The 22,432-nt window shown below is 58.8% G+C and overlaps 1 protein-coding gene and 1 long non-coding RNA gene across 3 annotated transcripts in view; one reads left to right on the forward strand and one right to left on the reverse strand.

Moving 5' to 3' along the window:
• GNB1 (G protein subunit beta 1) overlaps positions 1 to 8,021 on the reverse strand; it is an 89,044-nt gene extending 81,023 nt beyond the window's left edge. Inside the window, exon 1 of one of the 2 annotated variants that reach the window (XM_059135018.1) lies at positions 7,848 to 8,021. The gene's annotated coding sequence lies outside the window, so the exon portion shown is untranslated. Of the gene's footprint in view, positions 1 to 7,620; positions 7,646 to 7,847 lie in introns of those variants that run through there. The other variant, XM_059135019.1, reaches the window with a different exon arrangement.
• A 3,528-nt stretch (positions 8,022 to 11,549) lies between these two features.
• LOC131808853 (uncharacterized) lies at positions 11,550 to 19,660 on the forward strand. Its single transcript, XR_009344977.1, has 3 exons — positions 11,550 to 11,902; positions 17,898 to 18,077; positions 18,956 to 19,660. It is a non-coding gene; the product is annotated as an uncharacterized LOC131808853 (long non-coding RNA).
• Positions 19,661 to 22,432: the final 2,772 nt, after the last annotated feature.

Here is a 22,432-nt window from a genome sequence, read left to right on the forward strand (position 1 = left end):
CTGTGTAAATAACCCGTCTGAAGGGCCAGCCTCGTCTGTCAGCGGTACTTCCAACGCCTCGGCCCACCCCCCTGACTGGGAGACCAGACATCCATCTCCCAGCCGGGGAAAAACGGGTACTCAGGGTTAAAGTGTAATAAAGTTAATTTCTATGCTTCATCAAAGACATTAAACTGGATTTTTCCAAACACCAGTTCATGGTGGGGAACACTCTGACTTCGGTAATACTCTAACTGCTCGGAGATCACGGCCCTGACTTGTTCAAGAACCAGCAGTTCACCCACCACTTTTGTACCATCAACGCAAGTATCAATACAGTGAACATCAAATAGCGTCTTAAAGACTGTGTAAGCAGCTCTGACCCAACGAACCACACAGAAGGGTCGCAGGGAACCCCAAGAGTCTGCAGATCATACTTTAAGACCTCCCCCTCCTAATAATTATTATTCCCAAAACTTCAATTACCATCTAAATAGTGTTAACTCTGAGAGACGCCTGGGTGCTCAGGTCATGATCCCAGGGTCCTGGGACCGAGTCCCAGATGGGGCTGGCTCCCTGCTCAGCAGGAAGTCGGCTTCGCTCTCTGCCTGCAGCTTCTCCTCCTTGTGCTCTCTGACAAATACATAAATAAAAATGTTTAAATAGTGTTAACTCTTAAAAGCCTGCCTCCAATCCAGACCACTCCTTCAGAGCTCCACACTCACATACACAAAATCCAGACATTTACTGGGCATCCTGTTAGGAGGCTGGTAATACTGCAGTGAACCAAAATTCTTGTCTTCGTGGAGCTGAGAACCAGTGGGGAGATCAGCACAAGGACTAGGAAAGCAGAGCAAGGTAAAATGGTAGAGATTAATGGATGAGAGAATGACCTCTGAGGAGCGGATATTCGAACCAGAGCCGAATGAAGGCAGTGAACTCTGTAAGCCAACCTTCAGGAGAGGAGCTTTCCAGGGAGAGGAGCCGAAAGCCTACGGACTGATCCACCCTTGAGAGATGTCCTAGATCCTCCAACCCAATGTGCATAAACCAAACTCATAATCCACTGCACACCCCCTACTAAACCACTGCTCCTTCTTTCAGTAAATGCCAAGCCACCACCCAGACGCCCAGGACAGACAGACACCCGCGGTCTTCTCTTCTTGCCTTCCATGCAGCCATCACGGCTTCCAGTCGCCAGCTGCACCGCCCTGGTCCAGACTCCCGCCTCTCTACACCAGCACCCCATGTGGCCCTTTCTGGCCAGTCTTCCTCCCTCATCTGAATGTGCTCCAAGCTCAAGTACCATGTCATGGCCCAGATTAGGTCAATCTCCTCTTTAAAAGCCCTTTAAAGTCCCCCAGAGCCCTCCAGCCCTTTAGACCTTCGTCCCCGACAAGCCATACTCTCTTTCCCTCAAAACACGAGGACTGAGCACCGGCCACTAGCACAGCAGGCTCTGCCCTGCCCTGGGTGCCGGAGACACAGAGGCTAAAGGAGGCCGACTGGTGATCAAGTCTCTCTCCTCAGCTTCAAACACGCTTCCCTTCCCTTCCCCCCACCCATGCATGCCAGGCAGGCTCCACTAGAGGGTCCTTCAGGTCTCTATTTTTTTTTTTTAATTTTTTAAAGTAGGTAGAGAGGCAGGCAGAGAGAGAGGAGGAAGCAGGCTCCCTGCTGAGCAGAGAGCCCACCGCGGGACTCGATCCCACGACCCTGAGATCATGACCTGAGCCGAAGGCAGAGGCTTTAACCCACTGAGCCACACCCAGGCACCCCCAGGTCTCAACTTTAAAACACACTTTATTCCGGGGCGCCTGGGCGGCTCAGTCGGTGAAGCATCTGACTCAGTCATCATCTCTAGCTGTCCCACTAACCCCCCGACCTTGAATTTCTCCTCTGCACCTGCTTGTTAGGCTATTAGACGATACTCAGTGAGGCCCTGGGACACACCCATTCTACGGCAGTTTATAGCCTCAGCACCTACCAGAAAAGGTGCTGAACAAGCACTTTTTCTTTTTTGGGGGGCTGTTTAAGATTTTTATGTATTCAGGGGCACCTGGGGGGTTCAGTCGGTTAAGTGTCTGCCTCCAGCTCTGGTCATGATCTCAGGGTCCTGGAATCGAGCCCCACATCAGGTTCCCTGCTCAGTGGGGAGCCTGCTTCTCTCCCTCTGCTGCTCTCCATTTGTGCTCTCTCTCAAATAAATAAAATCTTAAAAAAATAATAATAATAATAATTTTGCCAGCTTTCAAAATGAATTATAGTATCAAAATTCTCCTATAAAGGGTTAAGGAAAGCCCTTCAAGAAAAGAAAACCATGTGAGAAGACTCTGGAGAAAGTGAGGTAGTAAACTGGACAGGGTTCAGCAAAGACCTCGGACATGGATATTCCAACCTCTGAATTAATAATACTCCTCTGGAACCGCTAGGAAGAAAGAAAAAAACCTCTTAGTAAGCTGTCTTCTTGTAACATTTAACATCACCACAGTTAAAGGGATTTCTGCAAAGCACGGCCACTAGCACCGGAAAGAGCTAAAAGGTTTGCTGGGGGCCAGGCACTGCTGCTGGAGAGCTTCATACCGGTCTGCTCGCTCCACCCTGAAACCCCCGCTAGGAAAGGAGGTTCTAGAACACCTGCTTTACATGTAAGAAAACAGACCGAGTTAAGTAAAAATCCACACCCGACCCAGCAAGTTGAATTACAGCACTAGGCTCTAACTCCACGGTAGCAGTCCTTTCAGAAAGGAGGGAACTTCTCTCCCTCTCAAGAAGTTACCAATTATTTTATCTTATTTTTAAGATTTTATTTATTTATTTGACAGAGATCACAAGTAAGCAGAAAGACCGGGGGAAGGGGGGTGGAGAAGCAGACTCCCCGCTGAGCAGAGAGCCCGATTCAGACTTGATCCCAGGACCCTGAGATTGTGACATGAGCCGAAGGCAGAGGCTTTTACCCACTGAACCACAAGAAGGTGCCCAGGTGCCCCCAAGAAGTTATGAATTATTTTAAAGTTCCTATGACAATTTTTTGAAAACCTACGGTAGAGGCTTTAACACAACACTCTGTTGTCTAATTAGAACATGTCCAGGATTTGTTAAAGCTTTATCAGCTACAGCACTGGACAAGCAGTCAAGAGAACCTGTAATACTCATCAGGACTGTATTTTATAATCGCCACAGGCCTGAGTCAGGAGACAGATATACGTAAATATACAATTACCCACAAGTAACCAGTATGTTCAACCAATTCCCTGATAATTCTAGTCCTGACAGGCTAAAGAATATACAAGTCTTTTTCCATCTTGGTAAAATGCATTCAGTTCGGAGTGGCTAATTACTAAATCATAGCCTTTTATCAGTGCCAATATATAGGTTCAACTGAGTAATCTCTTAAAAAATTACCCTAGATAGGGCGCCTGGGTGGCTCAGTGGGTTAAGCCTCTGCCTTCCGCTCAGGTCATGATCTCAGGGTCCTGGGATGGAGCCTCGCATCGGGCTCTCTGCTCGGCGCAGAGCCTGCTTCCCCCTCTCTCTCTGCCTGTCTCTCTGCCTACATGTGATCTCAGCTGTCAATAAATAAATAAAGTCTTTAAAAAAAAAAAATTACCCTAGGGACGCCTGGGTGGCTCAGTTGGTTGGACGACTGCCTTCGGCTCAGGTCATGATCCTGGAGTCCCGGGATCAAGTCCCGCATCGGGCTCCCAGCTCCATGGGGAGTCTGCTTCTCTCTCTGACCTTCTCCTCATTAATGCTCTCTCTCACTGTCTCCCTCTCAAGTAAATAAATAAAATCTTTAAAAAAAAAAAAAATTACCCTAGATAATCTTGACTTGATTTTTAAGATTTTATTCAATTTTTTGAAAGAGAGAGAGAGAAAGAACACGCAAGGGAGGGTGGGTGGGCGGGCCAGAGGCAGAGGGAGAAGCAGGCCCTTCTCTGAACAGGGAGCCCTATGTAGGGCTTGATCCCAGGACCCTGGGATCATAACCTGAATCAAAGACAGACCCTTAACAGACTGAGCCGCCCAGGTGCTCCTTGACTTGATCTTTAACTTTTTTTGTTTTTATCTTTTTAAGTAATCCCTACCCCCAACGTGAGGCTCAAACACACACCCCAGAGATCAGGAGTCTCAGCCTCTACTGACTGATCAGCCAGGTGCCTCTGGTCTTTTAAACACGTAGAAATGGCTTTCCCCAGAACTTCGGTTTAGTAACTCAAATAATGGATACTTAAGTCTTTAAGAAAAAGAAAGCGACATTACTCTATAAAAGGAGCTTTTTTATCACTGGAAGCCACCAGGAGTTTCTTTCCATTGACTACCAGGGCACCTAATCCAAGGCACCACCACAAGAAAGGACTAAAAGGTTTAATGGACCCATTTAAATGCCTACAGATTGCCTGTATTTCCCAAATAAGAGTTCTGGAGCACAACACGAGCTGTAAGAAGTGCTGCTCCATTTTCCTGGCAGAATACTCACACGATGCTGCGGTACCCAATGCAGGCACACAGCCCCACCGACTTCAGACCCGCCCTTCCTTCCACCTTTCCCTGTGGTGTGTGAAATGCGCATCTGACCTCAGTGTCCATAGAAGCCTCTTGTTCTCTCTCCATCGGATGTTCACTAAACCAAACACCTAACTGGCCCATCTTCGTACTTTTTCTAACCATTCAGCCATGAATGCAAACCCGAAATCAGAATTTTTCCCAGGGTTAAAAGATTCTAAGATATTTTTGTTCACTTACTAGACTGCAATAACAGAGGTTTCAAAATAATAGAGCACGCCATATGGTCAAGCCCAGATAATAACATTGAGAATATCTGTTACCAATCCACTAATGCTTTTAAAAGCCAAGGTCTGTAGACAGTAAGAATTTAATCCAATTTGGAGGCCAACATGAGCCAGAGAAACCAACATGGTCAGAGAAAAAACAATCCAGTGAAGAAACTATAATAAATGCCAATACTGCATTTATTGTCTAAAATAAAATCAATGTTACTCATTAAAGAAGGTATTAGCTGAAAAACCAAGGGATGGTGCATAGGCAAGTCTAAAGATATCCTGAAGACCTTTCTCAAAGTGATGTGTAGAAATACAATGTTTTCAAACATGCCCATGGACAACAGAAATCTTAGGGGTACATTTAGCAAGGAAAAAGTCACAGAACAGAGCTTTGAAAAATAAGTTAAGTCGTCATAAAATCAGCCCCTTCCTCAAGCCGTCACGGTTAGCCTACCAAGGTGATGCAAGCTTTGCAGTCAGTCACTAGGCATGAAAAAAATCTGAAAAGAACCTTTAAGTTTTACTCTAAAAAGAACCAGACAGTACAGGGGTCTGGGTGGTCCAGTCAGCTGTCGGACTCTGGCTCGGGTCCTGCGTCCTGGGCTGAGCTGGACTCTTGACCCGTTAGGGCGTCTGCTTGTCCGTCTCCCTCTCCCCTGACTGGTGGGTCTCTGTCCAAAATAAATCCAATCTTAAACAACAACTACTACACTGTTCTGCGGCCTTTTAACGGTCTTCTAGATCTGTTCCGAGATGAAAACTCCATGAGGAAACTTATTACAAGTCCCCTCCAAGCAGAAGTGACTCGGAATATTGAACAAAGAAATCTTTAAAGGTATCAATGGCATGAACTCGGCGGTGAGTGCTGCCGTGGCGCTATCCACGCAGCCCCCTGGAGAAGTCCAGAGTCCCCGCGGAGGAAGTTTCCGTCCAGTGCGCGTTCCCATTCGGAACCCAAACGGCATGGCTGAAGTTTTCCTTCCAGGCATGCTCTCGAGTCCTCCCGACAGAAGCGGAAACGGAGCCCCAACACGGGTCGTCCCGCCCCCGGCGCCCCGCAGAAAGAAATGGGCATCAGTCACAGGCACAACCGCGAAACAACTCTGCTTTCCCAAATTCCCACTTGCAAGCCAAGCGTGGAGCACCTGGCAGGCCGTGGCGCAGGAGCAGGCGCAGGAGCAGGCGCAGGAAGCCAGCCGGCACCTCCACCTGGGCACAGAGGGGACCCCGCCGCCGGAGGTCCCACCCCTCAGCCCTCCGGGTCCCGCAGGGCGGTCCGGAGCCCACCACCCAGTGCTCTCCATTTCCGGCCGGCTCCCGCGGCGAGGAAGCTCCCACCCAGTCGCGCCGGGGCGCGGATCTCAGACCCGCTCGCGAGTCGGTGGCACCAACGCTGTCCCCACGCTCACGCCCGGTATTAGTAAGGAAGCAGAAAAGGAACTGCCGGTCCACGTTCTTGTTGCAGGGGCGGGGGCAGAGCCGACCTACCCGACAGAAGGCAGGCGAACCCTCCGCCGCCCGAATACCAAAGCTGCAACTTGGTCACTAAACAATCCCTGTAGACGTACTCCTCGGAGCTCGCGGGGCACCGCCCCCGACCTGGAGCGGAAAGCGACTCCCACGGAGCGGGGCGTCCGTCTGTGCCCGAAGCCACGCTCGGGCCCGCCGTCTCCGGAGCCGCGGCCGGGCCGGCCCGCGAGCCGCGCGCTCGGACGCCCAGAGGACACACACAGAGACGCCGCGGGCACGGCGGCGCAGGGGTCTGCCCAGGCCTGCGGCACCGACGCGCTAGCGGGGTCCCCGGGCCGCCGCATCCCGCAGCCGCCCGCCCCGACACACTGTCCCGCGGGGCCGCGCGCCTCCAGCTCGGCGCTCGGTCCTGGCCCGGCGCCTCGGTGCAGCGGGCGGAGCCGGCGGACACCAGCGCTTCCGCGCGCGGCGGGGCGATCCGGGGCGCTGGAGGCGGTGTCACCACGTTCGGAAGCGCAAACGATCCGCAAGGAAAACACGGGGGGGCTCGGAAAGGGCGAGGGCTCGGCCGCCCCCCGGCGCGATCCCCGGGCCTGCGCCCCTCCCCCACCCGCCGCGGGCGCAGGGCTCGCGGGGCAACGGGGCGCTCGCACCCGGGGTCCCCGCGCCCCCCGCCCGCCCCCTGAGGCTAGCGGGCCCCCAACCCCACCGGGGCGCGGGAGGCCGGGCGCGCGCGGCGGCTGACAATGGCAGCGGCGGCGACGCGCCATCTTGTAGCGGGGCCCGGCCCGAGCCATTCATTCGGCGCGGGGGCGGGGGGCGCGGGGACCCCGGCCCGCCCCGCCGCCCGCACCCCCGGCCCCCGGCCCGCCCCGCGCGCGCCGCGCCCGGCGAGGGCCCCAGGACGGCGGGCTCGCGGCGGCGCTGCCTCCCACCTCGCGCTCGGAGCGCGACCCGGGGCCCGCCGCGCTCGGCCGTCCGCGCTCAGCCCTTTGTGTGTGGCGGCCTCGGCGGCGCCCGGCCGCGCCTCGGCTTCCTGCTCCGCCGCGCCGACTTCCCAGGCCCCGGAAAAGGGGCGCCGGGACACAGCGCCCGGGGGCGCAGGACGAGCCCCTCCGCCCGCCGCTCCCTTTGTTCTCGCCGCCGGCCCGAGACCCCGGCCCCGCACCCGGCCCCCGCGCAGGCAGGGCGGGCCGGACGCGCACCGCGGACCCCGACCCGGGCCCCGGCCCCCGCGCCGCGGACCCGACCCCCGCCCCGACGCGGGACGCCGGGCCCCGGACCTGGAGCCGGGACCCCAGAGCCCCCGCGCCCAGACCCCGGCCCCTCCGACCCCTGCCCCCGGGCTCCGGACCCCGATCCCGGCCGCAGACCCCGAGCCCCGGACCTGGGACACGCGAGCGCCGACCCGGGCCCGGACCCCAGCCGCAGCCCGCACGGTCCCCGCCCGCTCCCGGCCCGCGACCCCGCCCGGGCGGGGCAGGAAGACGCGCGGCCCGGCGGCGGGGTGGGGGCGGGGAGGGTGGGGGCGGGGCGGCCCCGGCGGGCGACTGCGGGGGAGGGGCCGGGCCCGGGGCGCCGGGCAGGGGCAGGGGCAGGGGCCGCCGCGCTCACCTCGGCGCCTCGTCCCGCCGGTCTCGCCCGCGCCCCGCCGCCTCAGCCGCTTCGGCCGCGCTCTGGAGGTGGTCGCGCTCGGGCCGCTCCGCGGGCGCCGCGGGCAGGTGCGCCGGCGAGGCTCGGTCCGGTCCCGCGGCGGCTGCTCCACTCCCGCGCCCGCTCCCGCTCCCGCTCCCGCTCCGCCGCCGCCTCCGTCCGCCCCTCAGACGCCTCCAGCCATCGGGATGGGCGCGGCGGCCCCTGCCCGCAGCCTCGGGAAACCCCACGCCGCGTCACCGCGCACGCCGCGCGCGCGCGCACGGCCCGGCCGCGGCCCCGGCGCGCGCACGTCCGCGCGCTCCCTCCCCGCTCGGCCCCCCGGAGCGTGCGCGAGCCGCTTAAAGGGCCTGCGCCCGCCCTAGGGGAAGCGGCTTGCGGGACACCCCTCTGGCCTGATGCGTCCCTCGCGGGTGCCCCAGGGGCTTCGCGCGGCGCCCCTGCAGTAGCCGGGTGGGGGGCTCCTTGCTGCGGACCCGCTCGGCTTCCCGGCCAAGGGGACGTGGGTGGAGGCCGCAGGATCCCAGCTGGGACTCTCCGGGCCCCATTCTAGCCTGCCGCCCTACATGGCGCGCACAGCCCGAGTACCCCATCCTGCACCTGCATTCAGCACCTGCACCTGCATTCTGCACGGCTACCTGCATGCGCACGCACCCAGCCCAGGCCGTCCGCCAGGCCTGGGGGTGCCAACAAGCTGACTGGATCCCAAAGTGGCCCCCGCGGGACGGGGTCGACCTCCAGGGAAGCCCAGCTTCTGCCGGCCCGGGAGTGGATCCCCGCCAACCGAGGGTCAGGGGAACAGGGCCAGTCTCAGAGAGGGCCGTGGGGCTCCTGTGAGCTTGGGCAGGTGCGGGCAGTGTGTGGTCTCCAGAGGTCAAGTCTAAGGCGCTCCTGTTGGGAATGGCCGCCTGAACATGGAGGTGTGAGCACGGAAAAGAGTGTCAGGAGGGAGACAGATGTCAACCTCTGGAAGGCTGCTGAGAATTGAAGCTCCTCACCAGGGAGCAGAAAGAGGTGAACGTGGGTCATACATGTGCAGCCCCAGAAATGTCAGTGGAAGAGTTCCAGACCCCACCTCTGTCTTTCTCCTGGTCCCCCAGTTCCAACAACTAATCACCCACAGGCTGCCTCTCTTTGGATCCTACAGCCCCTCCCTGACCCTAATCACCCCAAGCCAGATCCAGGCACCTTTTCCTCCAGGCCTGTGTGTACCTTTCAGGCCTGGAACCCATGCCTTTCCACCCAGGGAAGAGAGCACCCAGTCCCTCCCCCTCCCACTCTATGGGATCTTCCTATCAGCATGCAAGCGTGTCCCCATCATTCCCGGAGCCCTGCCTCAGTTCCGGGTACCAGATGCACCGGGCTCAACTTAACACTCTCCCTGTGCTGCCCTGAACTCAGCCATTTCTGCAAGGGATCCTGGTTCCTTTTAATGGGGAATGGTGTTTAGAAGCCAGAATCAGGGCTCTGGGAGTGCTCACTGCTACTGGAATGCCATTGCTTCAGCAGATGGAGCCGGGGAATGGATGTGTGCAAACAGACACATATACGCGTGCGCGCACACACACACGCAAACAGACACACATACGCGTGCGCGCGCACACACACACACATAGTCTCCCCCCCACCATGTAACCAGTCTCCCATGATGGCTACCACCCCAAACTCTTCACCCCACATGGGCTCTGACCCCCACCGGGCCGCCACAGCCTCACCCCAGCAAGGACACCACAAGTTCCCATCGTCCTTCTTGCAGCTTCCAGGTTCCTCTGTGCTCCTTGCTGGTCAGAGCTCGGGCTCCTCTCTGCTCCTTAGACACTCCGGTCACCACATCCACACTGCCCCTGTGGCTCCATGTACCCAGGAGCTCCTCCCCCACCACCTCCAGTCTCCTCCACAGAGAGGTCTCCCAGGCCCTGCACCTTCGTCCTTCCCCAGTGCCTTTTTGGCCACATTCCTCTTTAGCTGTCGTTCCCAGAACTCACCTGGTTTTGTCTCTGGGCAGCTTCGCTCCTTGCCCATCTCCCCGGATGAAGATGGTGCTTTGCCTCCCTTGCCTGCTGCTCCACCCACTAAGCAGGGCACGAGGCACACAGCAGGTCCTCAGGGAAGGTCCATGGGATGGGGGAAAGAGGTCGGAGTGATGCTCTGTGGTCTGAATGAGAGGGACAAGGCTCGGCACGACAGCCAGAGGGGCAGGACAGTGAGGAGTATTGGAATCGAATGGCTGTGTCCAGAACAAGGCTGGCGGCGCTGGGGTGCTCCCCACTGCTCCAGAGGAGGGATGGCTGATGCGGTGTTGGAAAGACGAGTATTCTGAGCACTGGCAGGTGGGTCCCAGAAACAATGGACCCGAGGGTCCAGACTCAGGGTCAGCGACGTACCTCTGAAACTAGCAGGCCAGATACCAGCCTTCAGTGCCTACCGAGGCCCAGGACTTAGAAATGTGGAAATGAGTGGCTCAGTGGGTGAAGCCTCTGCCTTTGGCTCAGGTCATGATCCCAGGGTCCTGCACTGGGCCCCGCATCGGGCTCTCTGCTCAGTGGGGAGCCTGCTTCCCCCTCTCTCTCTCTCTGCCTGCATCTCTGCCTACTTCTGATCTCTGTCTGTCAAATAAATGAATAAAAAATCTTAAAAAAAGAAAGAAAGAAAGAAATGTGGAAATGAGAAGGGAGAAGCGGAACATGAGATGGAGGAGGAGGAGGAGGAGGTGGAGGAAGGGGGAGCGGGGCGGGGCGGGGCAGCCGCAGAGCAGAAAGAAATGGGGGTGATGGTCTCTGCAGAGACCCCTGCACTCCTGCGGGGATGGGAAGAAACCTGTGGATCCTCAGAACCCATCCCCCACCGGCCTGGCCTGACTGGGCAGCGGGGGTGCTGACAGGGCCGGCCCAGGGGCTCATCCGTTCCCACTGCAGGCCTGATGGGGCCCATCCCTAGTTCCACCAAGGCCACAGAGCAAGGCCACACACGAGAATGCCAGGCCAGAGTCTGCACCAGCCATCGGAGGTTCTGGGTGTAGACAGGGAGCCCCCAGCTAATCTGCAGGTCTGTGGCCCAGGCCTGAAATCCTCCTTTACATGTTTATGGCTGTGTGAGGGCAAAGTCGAGGGGAAGGCAGGCGGAAAGAAGTAGAGAGCCCTAGTCCTTCTTTCCAGATCTCCAGCACAGACTGGGGCTTCCTCTCTCTTCAGTGCGTGGAAGCCACAGGGTCCTAGGGTTCTTCTTCCCCTCTCCAAGGCCAGTCCCTAAGTAGCAGGGCCCTCTAGCCCTAAGGACACATGCCCAGGCCAGAGACTTTTGGGCCTCAAGGGTATGAAGGGCCTTCTGGGGAGCCTGCCCTCCCTCCCCTCCCCTCCCCCCATCTTGCCCAGGCCTCCTGCAGTTCTGGCCCCCATCTGCCGCCCAGCCCCCTCCTCAGTGGGGCAGAAATCAGAGCCCATGGCGGACCTGCTGCCGCGGCGTGGAGAATTTGTACCCAGCTGACCTCCTGATTTCCTGGAGACACTCCCTCCTTCTCTAGATAAGTGGCTTAGAGACTGGCCTGAAGTCCCGAGTCCAAGGCCACACCCTGTCAGTGGTACCCTGCCAGAGGCAGGGCCAGCCAGGTGGCACAGGGCTGAGCAAGGCCTGGGGCTGAAAGCAGGAGGCTGGCCCGGTGCCCAGCCTCAGCTGAAAACCTAGGGTGTGCGAATGCATTATTCAGACGCTCCCCCCATCTGCTCTTTAGCAGGAAATGGTGTGACCGGAAAGTAGGTCTTTTTAAATCTGAATTATTCAAACAATTTGTGCACGTGACCAGGACCCAAGCCCGGGGGCCATGCTCCAAGCCCGGCTTGAAAGGGTCTCAGGGCAGTGGGGGAGGCTCCCTTCCAGCCAAGCTTGGTCTGTTCCTTCCCTGGGTAGCCCTCCTGCCTTTCTTCTAGTCCGTGAACCGGAGCCTGACCCTGGCCCCCCCTCCCCTGGCCCCAGAGGACCGGACTGGGGCGGGGAAGGGACAGAGAGAGCACGGAATGCAGGTAATCCAGAAGAAGCCGCGGATTAGCTCTCCAGGCTGCCAGAGGCAGGGACTGGCCACGGGACAGAACAGGGTCAGGATAGTGAGGACGCCCGCGCCTCGTGCTTCGCGCTTCTTCAGCGGTGCCCTCTCCACGGGGGGCCGGGAAGGCCCAGGCCCAGCCTAATGTGGGGCAGGTCTGCTGGGAGGGATGTGGGGAGAGCAGGACGGCCCAGAGGAAGATGCCTGTCGGTGGGGCAGAGCAGGCTTTGAGGTGTGGGGGTGGGAGGGCTGGGCAGCCTCGGGGCCCAGGAAAGGGTTGAGGACTGAGCACGGGGCACAGCGCCTTGTGGCCTTGGGGAAGATGTCGGCTATTTCCGTGGGCTGGTGTCAGACTGCGAAGGACCCTTGGACCCTCCCCTATGCAGCAGAAGCAGCCTCTTTCCCTCCCAGGCCCGTCCCTGGTCCCTGAGGCCCCCGCTATGCCTCTCACGACCTCACCTCCAAGCCCGGGATCCTCCTCGTCACCTCCCTTTGGTCACAAAGCAGACATCCCTCATGGGGGCTACCAAGACCGGGGAGGCAGTGGAGAATCAGAAAGGGCCAAGGGGGCGGCAAGCGGGGAGCAGACACCCCAGGGAGGGTCCTGGTGGCCTCGCCACTCCCAGAACGAGCCCTCCCAAGTGGGTTGAGACCGAGGAGCCGTGCTCAGCTCTAGCTGCCCTCCCAAGATGCTTGTAACGAGAGAGCCCGCCTTCCTCTGTGGGGTGCTGCGTGGCGGGGACTTCCGGTGCCCTATGGATGGCGGGGTCAGGCAGGGGCTGCCCAGCCCAGTGTGGCCTACCTATGGTGTACGCAACACTGGGTCTGTGTCCCCACTTGCTGGCCTCAGGGACCACCCCCACCCCCAAGCATGCTCAGGCCTGTTGGCGGCACCTCAGGGCAGGAGGTTCTGAAGGCCCTCCCGCAGATCCTGTGTGACTCTGGAGGCGGGGAATGGAGGGGCCACGGTCAGTGCCCCTGTTGGGGACAACACACAGCCCCCAGAGCAAAGGCAGCTGCTGTCACCAGGAAGAAGAGGGCTCTGGACAGAGAAAGACACAGGTGTCCCTACCTGCCTCTTGGCTAAAAGCAGTTTAGGCAACAGCTGAACTACTTAGAAAATGAAGCCTCTGTGGGTTGCTGGGTTCAAGGCCCACAGATGCCCCAGTTCCCCGCTCCTCCTGGCTGAGGCCCGTCTGCCCCAGCCTCTGGCCTGCTCCATCCTGAAATTGGATGCTGGAGGCAGAGACTGGCTTGCCGGGCTGCTCTGCCCCTGACGGCAGCCTCTGGGGGTCTCCTGGGGCAGGGGGCATCAAGGGTGTCCCATGGCGCAGTCAGTGCTTCCACCCAGCCCAGCCCCATTTCCCGTTCTGGGCTGGGAGGCTCCCTTGGCAAGGAGGCCACGATTGTTCCCAACAGACCTTCCCCAGCTGCCTGCAGAAAGCTGGGCGGTCACCCACCCAGCCCTGGAGAGTGGCTGCCAACCACGCGGCAGGCATCCTGGGCCAGGGCTGGGAACACGGAGCCAGGGACCAAGCAAGCGTGATGTCAACTCGGAGAGAGACCGGGGTCAGGGAGGGGCACACTCTGACCCTCATACCCATAAACAGGTGCAAGAGGACAGTGGGCAGAGGCCCCAGCGCCCAGAGTGGACGGGGTCTGGGAGGCAGAACCTGGGGTGAGGGCTGGGGGCAGCTGCTGCCTCAGTCAGGCCTTGGGATTCTGGGAAACACCCCATCCCTGGCCAGGCCAAGCCTCCTGCCCTGAGGTGCCGCCAACGGGCCTGAGCATGCTTGGGGGTGTGGGCCCTGAGGCCAGGAAGTGGGGACACAGCCCCAGTGTTACATATACCGCGGGCAGGCCGCGCTGGCTGGGCGGGCTGCAGCCCGTGCAGGGCGACCGAGGCTTCTGCCCACGCCCCAGCCTAAGCCCAGGCCACCTCCCCTTTCTTTTCTCTGCAGGGACTGATGGGGGGAGGGCGCTGTGGGGTGAACCCCCCCCCCCCGCCTCCGGGCAGGTGCTAGATCTCTCCTGGTCTCCAGTTCCCCCGGCTTGCCGCTGCCGGGGCCCTGCCTTGGGGACGGGCTCCCTGGCTGTTCTGGGGATTCATTTCCCCAGGGATAGTGCCCTGGGACTTAGCCCCAGCAGCACCTGCCACGTAAACAGCTCGCATCGGTGGCCCTGTGGGCGGGAGGACGGTGGGTGCTCCGGCCCCCCGGGGCTGCCGGCTCAGTCCCAGCCAGGCAAGGGGCAGCCCAAAGAGGGACCCAGGGGCACCCCAGGAGCCTGGACTCAGGTCCTCTGAAAGGAAGATGCCCCTCAAAGCCACTTCCGGCAGGCGGGCAGGCGCCGGTGGCCTTGCCTGGAGCTGGGGAAGCAGGACAGAGTGAGGACCAGCAGCGGCAGGGAGGGGAAGGGGTGTGGAGGCGAGCGGCGGCCACACTGTGAGCCGGGTCACGGCCGCGGCATCCCCTACTGAGTCCGGCCACGTCACGCGCCACGCCATCCACAGACCGCCAGGTCACGTCTGCCGGCCCAGGCCACCTGGGTTTTGACACGGGCACACCCTGGCCCCCGGGGCGCCGGGCGAGAACGGCCCTTTCTCTGGGCCTGTATCCTGGTTGTTGTCCCAACTGCCATGGTTCTCTTCTCTGGCAAGACTTGAAGGACTGTCCTCGCCGACAGAAAGACCCTCCACACCACGTGTCCCATGAGTGGGCAGGGACTCAGCATCATGGCCCAGGCGCCAGAGTTCCCAGCCCACCAGCCCGGCTCGGGGATCGGGGATGGAGTCTCCATGAAGAACTTCCCACCCACAAGGCACCCCTCTCCCCCGACCTCCAGCCAGCAGGGGCGACCCCTCAGGCGCTCGTCCACATAGAGTTCTATCATGTCAGTTTTCTCTTTTAAATCGAGGTAAAATACACATCACATCAAGTTTACCACTTAGACCCTTTCAAAGTGCACAGCTATTGTCACTCACGACTTCCACACTCTCGGGCATGTGCCCGGCCTCTCCTTCCAGAACATCCTCATCGGCCTAGAAGGAAAGCCTGAGCCCGTCGAGCAGTCACCTCCCATTCCGTGCCCCCAGGCCCTGGCAACTACCGATTTGTTTCCATGAATTTGTCTGTTCTGAGCACTTGAATGAATCTGAGCAGATTCATCCAGCATGAGACCTTTTGTGGCTGGCGTTTGTGTCAGGCTTCTCCCAAGGGGCAGCGGCCTCACAGCAGTGGGCGGTGTCCCCGTCCTGTCTGCGGCCAAGTAATCCCTCACACGGCACTTCGTTCAACCACTCCTCCTCGGGCGGACGTTTGGGCTGTTGCCACCTTTTGGTCATTGCAATGAGAGCCGCTATGATTGTTATTGTACAAGCTTTTGTTTGAACACCTGTTTTCAATCGCTGTGGTTTTATATATTTATCCAGGTGTGGAACTGTGGGGTCATCCACAGCTCTGGGTCTACCCTGAGGAACCTCCAAGCTATTTCCCACAGCCCCTGACCTATGCTACATTCCCACCCAGCAACGCACAAGCGTTCCAAATGCTCCACACCCTTGCCGACACCTGTGACTGTCTGCCTCTCGATTCTAGCCATCCTAGCGCGTGTGAAGTGGTATCTCCTTATGGTTTGATTTGTACTTTCCTAGTGCCTGGCGGTGCTGACCCTCTCTTTCTGTGCTCTTTGGGCATGTGCATATCTTCTTTGGAGGACTATGTACTCCAGATTCTTGCCTTTCTTTGAAATTGCTTTTTTGTTGTTGTTGTTGAGTTATAAGATCTCTTTATATATTCCGGACACTAGACTTTTATCAGATATGTGATTTGCAGATATTTTCTCTGGTCCCGTTAGCTGTCTTTTCACTCTGCTGAGAGTGTCATTCGATGCACAACAGGTTTTAATTTTTATAAACTCGACTTTATCTCTTTTTCCTTTTTTGTTTCTTGGTTATTGTGTTTTCAGTGACATATCTAAGAAATCATTGCCAAATCTAAGTCCATTTACTCCTGTGTATTCTCTTAAGAGTTTTACAGCTTTCACTCTTACACTGAGGTCTCTGATGCATTTGGAGTTAATTTTCACATGCGGTGTGAGGTAGGGGTCCAACTTCACTCTTTTGCATGCTGACTTCCAGCGTGCCCAGCACCATTGGTTGAACACCGTCCTCTCCCTGCTGAACGGTCTTGGCACTCTTGTTGGGAATCAGTTGGCTGCCCTGAGGGTTTCCTTCTCCGCTCCTGCCGTAATCCACAGGTCGGTGTGACTGTTCTTATGAATATCACATTGTTTCAATCACTGTAACTTCATAGACTTAAAAATTTTATTTTTATTTTTATTGTTAAGTAATCTCTTCACCAGAGGGGGCTCAAAGTCGTGACTCCAAGATCAAGAGTCCGCGTGCTCTACTGACGGAGCCACCCAGGCACCCCTTGTATAAGTTTTAAATCGGGAAGTGTGAGCCTCTGACTCTCAGCTCTGTTCTTCTTTTTCAAGATTGTTTTGGCTATTTTGAGTCCCTTGCAATTCCATAGGAATTTGAGGAACTACGTTTCTTTCACTGAAAATAAAAGGCCATTGGCATTTATCAGCTATTTCCTAAAAAAAGATGAACTCAGGAGAAGGTTGTGGGTGGTGTCTTAGACTTTCTGATGTTCGGAAGTGGTCGGCTCCTTAGGGCCTGTGGCAGTGAGGGGGACAAGTCCTGTTATGGTGATGGGAGCCCCTGGGGGGCCGGAGCAAGGTAGGCCCCCTCTGGCTGCCTCAGGGCGGGGTGAGCTGTGTGGAGGGTAGCACAGCGGGCTGGACAGGCTGGACAGGGCCACATATTCTGGAATGAGGAGGCTGTGGTGGGTCAGGAATGAGGGCATGGAAGGAGTAGGGGTGACAGAGGGTGCCTGTCTGAGCAGCCGGGGGGTGAGCTGGAGGGGTGGTCTGGTGGGGCGGGGGAGAGTGTGCTGTGGTTTGGATCTTTCTAGTCTGAGATGCTTATAGATGTTGGGGAGAGAAGTGGGTGTGTAGTGAACAGGAAAGGCCGTGGGCGTGGGGCAGGGTGTGTAGCCGAGGATGTCCCTGAGCTGCTAATGTCCCCTCGCCCCCCGAGGGAGCGAGGTGAGAAGGAAGAGAAGCCCAGACAGCGGGAGGGACTTTGCAGACAACAGGGTGGTGTGGCCAGGGAAGCCGGGACCAGCACGGGCAGGGGGTGTCCCAGGAATGGACGCAGGAGCCACAGGGTCCCAGAGCTGGTGTGGAGGAGAAACATGTGTGAACACAGCCAGGAGGCAGGACAGGGAAGGGACCAAGCCGGAAGCCAGCTTCATGGAGGCCTTGAGGACCAGGTTTGGGGGCTCTTCAGGAGAGCAGGAAAGTCACCTCTTCCTGTGACCTCGCCTCCCCCTCTGTAAGCCCCCAGGGCACCCCCCCCGCCCTCTTCCACTTCTTGACAACCATTCTTATTTACTGGTTCTTGTGGTTTGGGCTGTGTGGGGAGCAGAGACCCTTCCTTCCCCAGGGCCGAACCCTGAGCAGCCCCTGAATGAATGAGCTGCCGGCAGCACAGGTGGTGGGGGGGCTTGCTCCCAGAGGGCCCTCTGCACCTAATCCCCTCGGGCCCCACCGTTCAACCAGCAGGGGGAGGACCCAGCCCCCCGCCCCGGTCTCCCTCTCTTTCCCTTGCCCTCCTTGGGGCCCGAGGGAGTGGACCCGACCCCTCCTGCCTGCCCCAGCCTGTCCTCCCTCAGACCAGCTGCTCTCCTGCCCCTATGTGAGGCCGCCCCATCAGGACAATGGGACTGCCTCGGGAGCCCTGACGCGGACCCCTGACTAGGGCCCAAGGGCTGCCCCAACAGCCAGAACCCCCAGACGGTCTCCTGAAGGGAAGGTGGGTGCTCAGGGAGCTATAGGGGTATCTGTGGGAACAGCAGGGGGCACCGGGCCCCCACACTCTTCTGCCCCCACTTGCTCTTGGCCATTAGGTCCTGCTCTGCGTCAGGCGGGCATTTTACACTCCGGCCAGGCAGGTGCGGGCTGTGGGACTGTGACGGCCTTTCTGCAGCCTGCCGCACCTCTGGAGAGGACCCCTGGGGCCGAGCGCTGTTTGTCAAGAATACTGTCCCTGAGGCCCAGCCCACCTGCCACCTGGGAGGTGATGCAAGGTATGCCTGGTAAGGGCAATCGGAGGCAGGGCGGGGGGCGGCAGGGGGGCATCTGCCAGGACAAGGGTGGTCTGCAAGGGTGGTGGTCTCAGAGGCTGGAGGACGTGGTGCCTGAGGAGGTGGAGGAAGAAAGGGTGCGCTGGGACCCCAAGCAGTAGGGGTGCTGGGAGGAGCCAGGAGCACCCACAGGCCCTGGGGCTGCTTCTCCTGAGGAGGGCTGGGCCTGCAGGTACAGGCTGTTTTGGAAACCAGCAGGTGTGGCTAGGCACGTGGGGCGGCTGCCTGGTGCCGGGGACCCTGGGGCTCTCGCTGTGATGCCCATCTGGGACCAGCTGGGCCGTGCTATGCTCCCAAAGCTCATGCCCGGACCTGCTCTGGGGCACCCTGGGTGGGGGAGGGGATGGCTCAGCTCCCTGGATCAAACTTCTAAGGACCTGTTTTCCCGCCCCATTGCCCCTCGGCAGCCCCCGGTGGCCATGGGGGCCCAGACCTTGGGTGGGCACTCTGGGGCCCAGACGGCTGAGACAGGCTGTGGGGAGGAAGCCACTGAAGAGCGGGCAGGGTGAGGAGCTTTGGGTCAGCGCTGACTGTGCACGGTGGAGGCCGCGATCCTGGGTGCCCCACCTCCGCTGCCTGGCCCTGGCCCTGCGCCACAGGCTCTGGGGGCTGCTTTAGGCTGGGCTGAGCGGAGAGGTAGGGTGGGCCGTCCCCCTCTGCAAGGGGGTTCACCCTGAGCCTCAGTTTGCCCTCTGTGCGGGATGCACCTGCAGGCCTCTCCCCCAGTCTTGCTGCTGGGCCCGCTGGAACCCCACTGCGAAGGTCTGAGGCGCGCCTCTCTCTTTCTTTCCTTTTAAGGATTTTACTTATTTCTTTGACAGCGAGCACAAGCAAGGAGGTGGGGCAGAGGCAGAATCAGACTCCGCGCCAAGCAGGGCGCCGGACGCGGGGCTGGACCCCCGGACCCGGGATCGTGACTGGAGCTTCACCGACGGAGCCCCCGGAAGCCCCAGGCCCCAGGCTCTTGACGAGGCTGCGGACAGAATGACCTCGGTGTGGTCACGTGCAAGCTGAGACTGAAGAGACTGAAGGAGAGAAGGGCCTCAGACCCCTCGGAGGAGCGGGGCACAAGCCCAGCTGCGAGCCCCTGGGGGCCGGCACCGTCACCAGTCGCCCGGCCGTGTCCCCAGACGCCAAGCCCAGAAGCCGCGGTTCCCCCGGTGCCCAGGGCCATCCGGGGGCCGGGGGCCTTCTCTGCGGGCCTCGACCTTCAGGTCGGAGGCCAACCCAAGGCCCGCCGGGGCTCCACTCTTTGCGCAGTCGGCGCCCTGCCCCACTCTCCGCCGCCGCCGGAACGAAAGGGAGATGCGGGTCTCTGCTTCTCTGACAAAAGTGGGACCGAAAAGGAGGTTTCCAGGGCACGGTTACGAGACGAGAATCGGAGGGCGCACGGGCCGGCGGCCCAGGCGGCGACCCCTGCCTAGTCCCAAGCCCTGGACCTCCGACCCCAGACCCCAAACGCGGCTGGCGGACGCCGGGGGCCCGGCCGGCTCCACGCGGCTCACCAGCGCCGCCTAGTGCCGGCGTGCGGAGAGGCCGCCGGCCGCGCCGCTTCCGGGCGGGAGCGGAGGGCCGGCCGGCGCGGGGGCGGGGCCTCTGCCGCGGGGCGGGGGCGGGCCCCGTGCTGAGTGACGGGACCGGGGGCGGGGCCGGGCCTTGTTGAGTGACGGGACCGGGGGCGGGGCCCGTGCTGAGTGGCGGGGGCGGGGCCCGTGCTGAGTGACGGGACCAGGGGCGGGGCTCGTGCTGAGTGACGGGACCGGGGGCGGGACCCGTGCTGAGTGACGGGACCGGGGGCGGGGCCGAGGCCCACGGACGGGTCCCCGTGCCCAGGGCAGTGCGGCGCTGGGCCTCGAGCTTGGCGGGGGCCGGGGCGGGAGCAGCCCCTCCCTGACACCGCCCGCGCCGTTCGCCGGGGGTCTGGCACTCCCCAGGAAGAGCCCGGGGGCCGCGGCTTGTTCCGAGACAGCCTGTGCTCCGCTCGAGGCGCCCCGGTGCGGGTTCGGGGCGGGTTCCCCGCAGCCCCTCCCTCGCCCCCTCCCCAGGAGAAACGAGCCCCTGGAACGACGGCCGCTGTGTCCTCGGGTCTGGATTTCGAAATTAATCGGAATCTCGGTGGTCGGCGAAGGCAGATTGTCAGATTGGTGTTGCTCTTCTGTGTGCGTCGATAAGGGATCGATATCGAGGCCGGGCGTGCTGGGAGAGAACCACGTTCCCGCGCGCAAGTCCAGCGCGGGAGCCGAGCGCGGGTGAGGAGGGGCTCGCAGCCCGGGCCACGCCCCCCGCAGCGGAGCGGCGCCCTCCTGGCGTGCACCCCTGCACGCCTGCACCCCTGTACGCTTGCACGGCTGCACCCCTGCACGCCTGCACCCCTGTACGCCTGCACGGCTGCACCCCTGCAGCCCGCCTTCCTGCAGCCCTGCCTTGAAGGTTGGGTCCTGTTAACAAAGAGCAGGTGGATCTGTTACTATTTTTTCTCAGTTGGACAGTCTGCTACTTGATGTGGTGATTGTATTCAATGCATTGTTTTGGTTATTGATGTATTTGGGTTTCTTTCTAAAAATAAACTTAACTTTTTTAAAAAGGGGGCGCCTGGGTGGCTCAGTCGATTAAGTGTCCCATTCCTTTTTTTTTTTTTTTTTTGAAAGATTTTATTTATTTATTTCACAGACAGAGCCCAAGCAGGGGGAGCAGCGGAGGGAGAGGGTGAAGCAGGCTCTACGCAGAGTGGGGAGCCCGATGTGGGGCTCAATCCCAGGACCCTGGGATCATGACAGGAGCGGAAGGCAGACACTTAACCATCTGAGCCACCCAGGCGTCCCTAAGTGTCCCATTCTTGATTTCGGCTGAGGTCTTGATCTCGGGGTCTTGGGATCAGGCCCACATGGGGCTCCCGCCTCAGCACAGAGTCAGCTTATCCCTCTCTCTGCTTCTCTCCTCTTTGAGCTGTCTCTCTCTCTCAAATATAAACACAATCTTAAAAAAATTTTTTTAACTAAAAATTAAAAACGAATAATTTTTTATTTAAATTCAATTTATTTATTTTTATTTTTTTAAGATTTTATTTATTTATTTGACAGACAGAGATCACAAGTAGGCAGAGAGGCAGGCAGAAAGAGAGAGGAAGGGAAGCAGGCTCCCCGCCGAGCAGAGAGCCCGACGCCAGGCTCCATCCCAGGACCCTGGGATCACGACCCGAGCCGAAGGCAGAGGCTTTAACCCACTGAGCCACCCAGGCGCCCCTTTAAATTCAATTTAATTAACATATAGTGTACTTGAGTTTCAGAGGCAGAGTTCAGTGATTCATCAGCTGCATCAGCTGCATCCCTGCTCCTTCCATCATGTGCCTCCTTAATGCCCCTCCCCCAGTTACCTTGTGCCCCTCCAGCCACCCTGTTTTTTCCCTAGAGTTAAGAGTCAAGGGGCGCCTGGATGGCTCAGTGGGTTAAAGGCTCTGCCTTCTGCTCAGGTCATGATCTCAGAATCCTGGGATCGAGCCCCGCATCAGGCTCTCTGCTCAGTGGGGAGCCTGCTTCCCCCTCTCTCTGCCTCTCTGCCTACTTGTGATCTCTGTCTGTCAAATAAATAAATAAAATATTTTTTTTAAAAAAAGAGTCAAAATAAACTCTATTTTATTTATTTATTATTTTTTAAAAGATTTTATTTATTTATTTGACAGACAGAGATCACAAGCAGGTAGAGAGGCAGACAGAGAGAGAGCAGGAAGCAGGCTCCCTGCTGAGCAGAGACCCTGATGCAGGGCTCGATCCCAGGACCCTGGGATCATGACCTGAGCCGAAGGCAGAGGCTTTAACCCACTGAGCCACCCAGGCGCCCCTGGGTCCTTCTATTTTTACTCTCTTGAGCAGCCTCCACAACGTTTTCCACAGTGGCTGCACGAGTTTGCATTCCCACCAACAGTGCAGAGCCGGGTTCCCCTTTTCCCACGACCTCGCCAACACTTGTTATTTCTAGTGTTTTTGATTCCAGCCATTCTGACAGGTGAGGTACTAATCTCATCGTGGTTTTGATCTGCATTTTCCTGATGATTTATGATACTGAGCATTTTTTCATGTATCTGTTGACCATTTGTATGTTTTTTCTCTCTCTCTCTTTTCTTTCTTTTTTTTTTTTTTTTTTTAAGATTTTATTTATTTATTTGACAGAGAGAAATTACAAGTACACTGAGAGGCAGGCAGAGAGAGAGAGAGAGAAGGAAGCAGGCTCCCTGCTAAGCAGAGAGCCCGATGCGGGACTCGATCCCAGGACCCTGAGATCATGACCTGAGCCGAAGGCAG

The sequence above is a fragment of the Mustela lutreola genome, chromosome 10 (assembly GCF_030435805.1).
Source record: "Mustela lutreola isolate mMusLut2 chromosome 10, mMusLut2.pri, whole genome shotgun sequence".
Classification (NCBI taxonomy): Eukaryota; Metazoa; Chordata; class Mammalia; order Carnivora; family Mustelidae; genus Mustela; species Mustela lutreola.